Source organism: Arachis ipaensis, chromosome B7, assembly GCF_059453495.1.
Source record: "Arachis ipaensis isolate K30076 ecotype BB chromosome B7, ASM5945349v1, whole genome shotgun sequence".
Lineage (NCBI taxonomy): Eukaryota > Viridiplantae > Streptophyta > Magnoliopsida > Fabales > Fabaceae > Arachis > Arachis ipaensis.
Window position 1 is genome coordinate 27739574 of NC_142442.1, and position 8664 is coordinate 27748237.

Consider the following 8664-nt stretch of genomic DNA (forward strand, 5'->3'; position numbering starts at 1 on the left):
TGTTGCTGAGACTGAAATTGGCGGTTATTATGGTTGTTCTGTTGAAAACCACCCTGAGAACTATTGTTGAAGTTCTGAGGTCTCTGAGGTTGATCTCTCCACCCAAAATTTGGGTGATTCCTCCATCCCTGATTGTATGTCTTAGAATATGGATCATTGTTGGGATTTCTAAGACCACTCCTCATGTAATTCACCTGTTCAGAAGAGGGTTGAGCATAATCATAATTATCATTTTGCATAAAGTTACCTGTCATGTCATAGGAGGTATCTTGGGGTGGATTTTGAGTGTTGATAGCTGAGACTTGCATGTCACCCATCTGTTGAGTAAGTAGATTTATCAACTGAGACATAAGCTTGTTCTGAGCAAGAAGAGCATTAACAGCTTCTACTTCTAACACGCCTCTCTTCTGAGAGGTCTCAGAGTTCACAGGATTCCTGTTAGATGAGTACAGATATTGGTTGCTTGCAACTAATTCAATCAGCTCAATAGTCTCCTCTGGTGTCTTCTTCTTGTGCAATGAACCGCCTGCAGAGGTATCTAAGCTCATCTTTGACATCTCTCTTAAGCCTTCATAAAAGATATCCAGTTGGGTCCACTTGGAGAACATGTCAGGAGGGCATTGCCTAGTCAGTAGCTTGTATCTCTCCCAAGCTTCATAAAGAGTTTCACCCTCCTTCTGTCTGAAAGTCTGAACCTCCAACCTAAGCTTAGTCAGCTTCTTTGGTGGGAAAAATTTAGTGAGAAATTCAGTAACGACCTTTTTCCAAGTATTCAGACTCTCCTTTGGTTGGGAATCTAGCCATAGCTTTGCTTTATCCCTCAGAGCAAACGGGAAAAGCATGAGTCTGTACACCTCTGGATTCACTCCATTTATTTTCACAGTATCACATATCTGCAGAAAATCAGATATGAACTGATTTGGATCTTCATGAGGAAGTCCATGATACTGGCAATTCTGTTGCACCAAGGTGACCAATTGTGGCTTCAACTCAAAGTTGTTTGCATTTATAGGAGGCACCACAATACTTTTTTCATAGAGATCCGCAGTAGGGGCAGAATAAGAGCCAAGCACTCTCCTCTGTTGATCATCCCCATTCGGATTTACCACATTGGCATTAGCATTATTATTTGCCATAGTGGATTCTGCAGTCTTGCAAAGTCTTGCTTGTTGTAAACGCCGCCTGAAAGTTCTTTCAGGTTTAGGATCAAAGTCTAAGAGATGTTCTTTGTTTCTATTTCTGCGCATACACAAGCAGAAAATAAGAAAAAAATGGGACTCTCTACGTCAGAGTGTAAAGAAGTCCCTGTGAGGTAACCTGTGTAAAGTAATAAAATAAAAATACTAAAAAAAATTCAAAAATTTAAAAAAAAAATAAACAGAAAAATTAAAATAAAATTAAATGGGTAACACCAAACTTAATTTCAGGAACTAAGAAAAAATATTAATACTAATTTTTTTTTTGAGATAAAAATAAAATAAAACTAATAGAATAAAAATAAAATAAAAGAATTAGAAAGAAATGAAAATGAAAATAAAAGAAAATGAAAATAAAAAGAAAATAAAATAAAATGAAATAAAAAACAATTAAAACGGACTACAGTAGAAAAATGAAAAGCAAAAGGACGTAACGAAATAGGAGGGGGGGGACAACGAAATACGGGAAATGGAAATAAATAAACAATAAAAAAAATAAAAATAAAAAATAAAAATTATTAAAATAAAACTAATTAAAATTAAAATGCCTAATCTAAACAATCAAACAACTAAGGGTTGTTAATCACAGTCAATCTCCGTCAACGGCGCCAAAAATTTGGTGCGGTATTTTATAACCGCACTTACTTACCGGCAAGTGCACCGGGTCGTACCAAGTAATACCTTACGTGAGTAAGGGTCGATTCCACGAGGATTGATGGATTAAGCAACAATAGCATTTGATAGGCTTAGTTAGACAAATAGAAAAGAGTATTTGAATATTCAATCGTGCAGAAAATAAAATAGTAAATTAAATAAATTGGAAAGAAATTATGGAGAAGATAGTTAAGGTTTTAGAGATATCTATTTTTCCGGATTAACTTTTCTTACTAACTAATTTAATTATGCAGGATTTAATTTATGGCAAAATGTATGTGACTAGACCCTAATTCTTTAGACCTTCCTAGTCTCCTCTAAAATTTATTAACTGCCAATTCCTTGGTCAATTAATTCCAATTAGAGAGTTATAATCAATTTCTAGTTTATATGCCACAAAAACTCTAATTACCCAAAAATGAAAGGATTATATGTCACGTATCCCGTTAAATCCAGATAATTAAAATTTAGGAGAAATTATTTTCAAGCTGTTGTTCAAGTAAAGAGCTTTTCCAAGTTTTACAGGAACTCAAATAGAAAGAGGGTCATACTTCCGTTCCACCCAAATTCATAAAATAAATAGCGAAAACAATTCTTAAATATAAATCCATACATAATTTAAAATAGAAAAAGTAATAAAATCAATCCATACAAATAGACAGAGCTCCTAACCTTAACAGTGGAGGTTTAGTTGCTCATAGAAAAGAAAGAAAATTAGGATTGTCAGTTATGTTCCCTGATGAGATGAGGTGGAATTTCCCCAGGACCTCTCTACAAAGAAAGGAAAACTTCCTCTTTTTATAACTAATCCTAATAAATTTAAAATCTAATATCTAAAACTAAAAATTAAAATAATATCTTTTCCTAGAATTAAAATTTGAATTTAAATTTGAATTAATTTAAATAATCAAATCTTCAATGGATGGATGGGACCACTTGAATTGTCCATGCTGCAGCTTCTAATCTTTGTTTTCTGGGTTGGAAACTGGGTCAAAATAGCCCAGAAATCGCCCCCAGCATTTTCTGTCAATTCTGCAGATCGCTCATGTGACGCGTCTGCGTCGTCCACGCGTTCGCGTCATTTGTGCAGATTCCAGTCCACGCGATCGCGTCATTGCGATTTCCTCCATTCCTCGCAGTCGCGTGAGCCATGCGTCCGCGTCGGTATTCGCTGGTCATCTCCTTGGCTTCTTCTCTTTCTCTGCAGAAACTCCATCAAATTCCACCAAATGCTACCTAAAATAAACAGTATTGTACAAAACTCAAAATAGCATCCATAGTGGCTAAAATATAATTAATTCTTAATTAAACTCAAAAATTAGATGCAAATTCACTAGAAAAAGATAGGAAAGATGCTCACGCATCACTTGCCCTTGGAAGGAGTTGGAGCTTTCCAAGTACACTAAGGCATCACTTTGAAAGCTGGACAAATTCTTCAGTAAGAAAGGTGAATAGAGGGAGGTAGTTCGTTGGGTTCTTTGCTATTATCTGGACAATCTGGCTAGAAAGGAATGGTAGGTTCTTCCGAAATCATGCCTTGAGTGTGGTGAAAATTATCAACAAATCATTTACTTTTGCAGAGGAGTGGATTGGTGTTGAGCCCTTTGATTGTTGATGGCCATGATGAAGATGATTGAGGTGGGTTGTTTTTTAATTTCATATTGCTTGTAGAGACTTTCTTTGCTCCACCCTATTGTGTTGAGCTCCCTTTATTTCAAAAAAATAAAAATAAAATTATATTATTTTTATCTAATTTACTTCAGCATCTATCGAATGAAATTTAAGTGTATCATTTTTTAGGTTTATACTGTAGACAATTTTTTTATGAAAAAATTTTTGTATAGAAAAAATAAAAAAGAGTATATAATTTATTTTAAAAAATTAATAAAAATAAAATAACATATTTTGTTAGATAAATATATATTTAATTATTTTTTAATTATTTTTTTCCATCATAATATGTTAATTATAATATTTAGTAGGATTAAATATTTTTTTCGCCTCTAAAATTTTAAGAAAAAATCGAAATTATCTCTTATTCAAACTTTTTTCTTATCAAATTTATCTTCAAGTATAAAAATTATTTTAAATTATCATTCTCTATTATTTTGGACAAAATTACTTTTGACAAAAAAAAAATGAAAAAAAAAAATTCCTTACCACCTCTAACAAATCCAATCTTATCATGCCCACCATGTCAACGAGCAATTTCATTTTTTCTTATTGCCCCTACCATGACTTTTTTAACATTGCCAAAATTCTTCCCTCAACAACAATAATAACAACTCCAACAACAATTAATTATTTTAATTAAACAATTCGAAACAAAAACCGAGAGAAAGAGATAACTAGGAAGAAGTGAGATAGAGTGATGATAGCACCAATGGAGAAAAGTAAAGTAAAATTGGAAGCAAGAGAGGGAAGCGAAATTAAAAGGAGAAAAAAAGTAGTTAATATCTAGTTACTATACTATAATTATAAGAGTATATTGACTGGTGTGCATATCGGATGTAGCTAGATTTGTTTGCCCCAAATGTGCTTTATTATCAAATCTTGATTTCAAGATATAATTATTGATCTTAAACTAACTTAAAAAAGACCGAGTTAACTTGAATTAATCTAAAAATTTAATTATTGGATATAATTTTATATATTATACATAATAAAATAATAACATGTAAAAATGGGCTAATTTTTTTTTTATACAAAAAAATTTGGTATAACACTTAATTATTAGATTTTATGGTATTTTTTAAATTCGTATTGTTCCATCTTAAAATTTTAAAAAATATCATAAAATCTAATAATTGAGTGTTACACTAAAGTTTTATTAATATCTAAAAATAAACGGTAAAAGATAAGAATATAAAAAGTCTATATATAAATAATTTATTTTAGTAAAAACATTATATATATATTATCAAAGATATGGAGATTTGAATCCGCAACCTCTAAGTGAATATGGAGAGACTACGTCATTTGAGCTATAACTCATTAGACGGAAAAAACATTATATATTATTAAAATATTAATTGAAAAAAAAATGTATTTCGAAATATAAAATTTCAGATCAGATTAATTAGTCTAGCTATTCGGACGTATGATTTGGATTAGGTCAAGTTGAACACCATTACTTTATAAATAAAACTTTATAGGTTCTTTCCAAAATTTACTATAGGAACAAATTATACTGATTTTTTTTGTTAATTAATACTATCTCTTAATTTATTACGGTGCTTACACTCAATGTTATATTTACAAAGAAGATTAATATTACATTTTATGAAATAAAATCTCAAAAAATAGTATAATCTGAATGTATAAAATAGTACAAGAATGATCCAAATTATAATGTCTTTGTCACTATACTTAATTATTAATGTCCTGAAAAATAAGCACGTTGAAATTTCGAATTCTCCACTTAGCCTTTATCTGCAAACAAGTAATAATTAACAATTAGTAGTTAACATGTATGCATGTATATGCAGCTAACAAGTTGCATTGCCTTATTGGGTTCCATTCTTATCTAAATACTTGTGTGGATATTTGTGTGTGTGTTTTATATAAACCACAATTTCGAATGCTTACTAGGATCACAAATGCTCTTCTTTACACTGCTTTTAAGCCAGGCTTCCTGAGTTTGTGTCAAGCCAAACTTCGATCTTATCAATTACTATTACTTATGGTTATGGATCATTCTCTTCAGCTATATCTATCACATTATAAAAGTTCTTTTTTTTTGAATTATTCGTTTTTAATTTATCCGCATAAATAAAATAAATTGAAAAAAAAGTGTAAAAACAAAAATTACATAACCATGCGTTAATTAAAAATTAAATAGAACTAACTTTAATTTAATTAAGAAGAATGGACAAAAATACACCTAAAAATTTACATGGTGGTCACAATTGTACCCAAATTATTTAATGAGTCATGCGTACACACAATTTATTTATTCCGATAGACACATTCACTTTTTTGTTTCGGCAATAGGCGCGTGCCTCCATTAACAAAATTGAACATATATAATGTTTTAGGTCCAGGATAGCACTATTACGTATTATGAGTGACGTGGTCTCTATCCCTTTGATTCTAGAGAAATTCCTGGAACCCTAACAAAGAATGAAGAAGTAGAATATAGCTTCACTTAGGGTCTCTCCATAGCCAAACAAAAGCCTCTCCTCGTTAATTTTAAGCTCTCCTAATTCTTTCTCTTTTTCTGTCATTTTTCTAACACTACCTACAAGTTTGTCAATCTCTAAAACCTAAAAACCAAAAAAAAATTCTTTTCCTTTCGACGCACTCCTCTCACTTCTCAAAAGTGGTCCACCATTGTTCTCTATCCTATGCACCGCCAGACCGGAGCCAGATTGCTTGTTGCTGGCGCTCATCTTCTTATCTTTGTCACTGTTCCTCTTCTCTTTCTTGCCGTTTTCTCTTCTCTTCCTTAACGTTCCTCAACAGCCTCCTTCGTTGCATGGTTAGTTGCCGCTCGTCGCCTCTGTCATCGTTGCCTCGCCGCCTTGTCCATCGCAGTCACACCACCTCACCACTTTTGTTCTATCAATTTCCTGCTTTCTGTTCTCGTTAGGTTCGCGTTCGCATGCTGACAGCTCATGATTCATCATTTTCGCATAGGCTTTTGCGATTCTGACGTTCTGTTTCTATTTTCTACAGTGCTATTTTTGTAGATCTGTTTCTGCTTCTATTATTAGAAAATTATTGTTGTGGTTTAAATTTGGTACTATTGTTAGATATTAAAATTTTTTTCATTGATTTAAATTTTTGTTCTGATTGATTGTTTTTTTCTACTTCTATTTTAAATTTTTGTTTTGGTTGATTAATTTTTCAAAAATTGTAAACTTCGTTCCTGAATTGAAGCCATGTTCTTTGTCTTTATTAGGGTTCCAGAAATTTTGGAGACAAAAGGATAGAGGGTTAGGTTTAATTTCATTTAATAATTTAATTTTAAAAAGATTTTATCTTATGTGGCAACAAATTGCTATGTCATTCATAGTAATAGTGCCATTTTGGACCTAAAACATTACATGTGTACAATTTTATTAACGGAGGCACACGTCTATTGCCAGAAAGGTGAATATATATATCGAAACAAATAAATTGTATGTACACATAACTCATTAAAGGATTTAGATGTAATTGTAACCACCATATAAACTTTTAAATGTATTTTTGTTTATAATAATAAAATAAGCATTAACGATATATTTTCATTTTATTTAAGAGTAATTTAATCTATTACACAACTATCAAATTTATTTGATTTATTCATTTTTTCAATATTATATGCTTTTATTTTTAATCAATAGTTTTGAAAGGAATAGAACAGTTTTGGTTTTGCATCTCTGCTCATTCTGAGCATTGGTGTTTTTCTTTTTTTCTATAAGATTTATTTATGGAAAAAAAAAACTACATAGTAAATAAAACAGTATGGATCCTCAACATAAGAAGAAATGGAATTTCCAACAAAATATCAAAAAAAAAAAAAGAAAATCATTAACAAAACAATATAAATCTTTGAGGCAAATAATTCCAACAATTAAAAAAAAAAAATAAAACAAAAAACTAATAACGAGGAACCGCTTTTTTTTTTTTTTTTTGGCCTTAAGCGGCTTTCTTTTAAAACTGTATTGGCAAGCTATATACATCGCATAATGGTTTTCTTTTTTTTATTGGGATTGAACGGATTTCTTTTTTATGTAAACCACCTGACACATTATGTTAGGTAGTTATGACCGGTCCAAGCATGATCACAGTGGCCAATAGGAATAATTGTTTAGCCCATTGGGCTGCCCTTGATTTATTCATTTCTTATTATTATTTGATTATTATCATTTTTTTTATATCTTGAATCTTGATTATTACTATGGTTTTGAAAAACAGATCGGTTATCGAATCACTCTAGTTATTAATTTATTGATCCAACTAGTTCAATATTGTGATTCAAGTAAAAAAATCGTTTTATAATATAATAACAAATAAAATATAAATAAATATCTTAAAATATAATTATAATTTAATATAAACTTTAAAAGTCTTTTAAATTTAAAGCACTACATAAAATATTATCAACCAAAGTCATATGATCTTATCAAGTGAACTTAAAAATTAAATAACAAAAGAAAATATCCAAATAGAAAATGACAACATGAAAGTTTGTTATAATATTAACAATTTAATACCCATTATATTATTATTGAAATTTTTAATACAATCACAAATTAAAAACAATTAAGCTCAAAGCATAAACACAACACAACATAGAATAAATGACCATTTGTACCCATAAAAGATGAAAACGTTGACATATGTGCCCATACGAGATCGAAACTAAACTTGTACCCACGCAACATGCCTTCCGTGTGACAAAAGTATCCTGGCTTGGATATGCACTTGCTTCGTGGTTATTCGACTCTACGTGGCACTCCAATCCTCCAAAGCCCTATCTATGTGGAAGTGAACAATTTTTTTCGCTAAGGGTTTGGAAAAAGAAGTACATTTTGCAGGAGAATATGTTGTGCCCTAGCAGAGGTTCATCGTCGCCGTCGTTCCATTCCCAATTCGGAGAAGACGACCGAAGCACTCCCCAATCGATCACCATGAAGACGTAATTGAGAATCGTGCATAGATTAGCGAGCAGAGCGTCATACCAGGCTTTTCGTCATCGACAGCGAAGATGTCACTCCCTTTGATCCGCGAAGAACAGAGGTATGGCATTGCCACTTTTGATTAATTTCATATGTCATTGCCACTAGTTAGATAGATTCTGTTACCTTATCAAACCCTGTGATTA

The 8664-nt window shown here is 31.3% G+C and overlaps 1 non-coding gene across 1 annotated transcript; it reads left to right on the forward strand.

Annotated features, from left to right (window-relative positions):
- Nucleotides 1-606: 606 nt before the first annotated feature.
- On the forward strand, nt 607-710 carry LOC148550662 (small nucleolar RNA R71). Its single transcript, XR_015893005.1, has one exon. It is a non-coding gene; the product is annotated as a small nucleolar RNA R71 (small nucleolar RNA).
- The last annotated feature ends 7954 nt before the right edge of the window (nt 711-8664 follow it).